Below are 1949 nucleotides of genomic sequence, written 5' to 3'. Positions count from 1 at the left end.
AAGTGTCCTGATTAGTCATGGTACATCTCAAGAATGATGCTTGCATCCCGGCGGGGTATTAGGATTTGGTATACTCTGTCATAGGTAACTGGATCCAGGCTTCTTCTCAATAGTAGGCCCTTCAGCAGAAAAAGTTGTTTCCGGTGTCTCCACATCAACAGATCTGGGTCTGCATTTCTTCTGCGGATTATCTCAGTTGTTCTTCCACTGGTGAGGAAGTCATGTAGTTCTCAGATTACTCAACTTTCTGACTGAAGTTTGATCCATCTCTCCTTTTCAATTTGAGACTCTGGATTGTTCTGTAGATGGGTATTTTGGACTCTTTTGTTTTTGATGGAGAGGATGCTTTGTTGGGCAAAGTTTTTGTAGAAATTAGGCATCTCCACTTCTTCCCAGACATCTACGTGTGCAGTAGGATCTTCCTTGGTAGGCAGGCGAGATAAGGCATCTGCATTCTTGTTGGACTTGGTGGCCCGTTCTGTATTTTACAGTGAAGTTGTAGTTAGCAAGGCTTGAGGCCCATCTTTGTTCTAAGGCACCTAGCTTGGCTGTATTGAGATGTGCCAGTGGGTTGTTATCAGTGAAAGCTGTGAAGGGGGTTGCTGCAAGGTAGTCCTTAAATTTTTCGGTGACAGCCCACACAAGTGCGAGAAACTCTAACTTGAAAGAGCTGTAGTTCCGGTCATTCTTTTCAGCTCCTTTCAGGGATCTGCTAGCATAAGCAATTACTCTCTCTTTACCTTCTTGAACTTGAGACAGGACAGCTCCCAGGCCTTTCTGGCTGGCATCAGCCATTCTAAGGATGGTAAGGCCTGAGCAAGTACAGGCGCTAGTCAATTGGGTGGCCAACAGTGGATCCAGCACGTTCACATTATCTCCCACCCAGTCTTCTGCAGAAAGCGCACAGGTGGAGCCTGAAACCCATGCCCATCAGTCTGTCACATCACCCCTGTGCATATCGGGGAACCTATCTGAGCCTCAAGTCATGCAGCAGTCTCTTATGCTCTTTGAAGACTCTGCTGGCAGGGTTTCCCAAGGGCATCCACCTAGCCCTTCCCCAGGGGTCGAAGACATAGAATGCACTGACGCACAAGCACTTATGTTTCCTGATGAGGACATGGGAATACCACCTCAGCACGTCTCTGATGATGACGAAACACAGGTACCAACTGCTGCGTCTTTCTGCAGTGTGCAGACCGAAAAAGAGGTCAGGGAGGAAGACTGGGTGGAAGACGATGCAGGGGACGATGAGGTCCTAGACCCCACATGGAATGAAGGTCGTGCCACTGACTTTCAGAGTTCGGAGGAAGAGGCAGTGGTGAGACTGAGCCAACAGCATAGCAAAAGCGGGAGCAGGGTGCAAAAGCAGAGCAGCCAACGCCAAATCAGTTCGCCTGCTACTGGCCACCGTCACCAGGGACTGAGCACACCAAAGGCAGCTTCAAGGAGTTCCCTGGCATGGCACTTCTTCACACAATGTGCTGACGACAAGACCCGAGGGGTTTGCACGCTGTGCCATCAGAGCCTGAAGCAAGGCATTAACGTTCTGAACCATAGCACAACCTGCATGACCAGGCATCTACATGCGAGACACGGGCTGCAGTGGAGTAAGCACCTTCAAAACCAAGAAAGGGCTCAGGCCCCTCCTGCTCCCTCTTCTGCTGCTGCCTCGGCTTCTTCCTCCGCCTCTGGAGGAATGTTGGCACCTGCCGCCCAGCAAACAGAGGATGTGCCACCAACAACACCACCTCCGTCACCAAGCATGTCCACCATGTAACACGGAAGCGTTCAGCTCTCCATCTCACAAACCTTGGAGAGAAATCGTAAATTCCCACATAGCCACCCTCGATCCCTGGCCCTGAATGCCAGCAATTCTAAACTGCTGGCCTTTGAAATGCTGTAATTCAGGCTGGTGGAGACGGACAGCTTCAAACAGCTCATGTCGCTTG

Source organism: Bufo bufo, chromosome 5 (assembly GCF_905171765.1).
Source record: "Bufo bufo chromosome 5, aBufBuf1.1, whole genome shotgun sequence".
In the NCBI taxonomy this organism is placed as follows: Eukaryota; Metazoa; Chordata; class Amphibia; order Anura; family Bufonidae; genus Bufo; species Bufo bufo.
Note: the sequence above shows the minus strand (reverse complement) of the source record.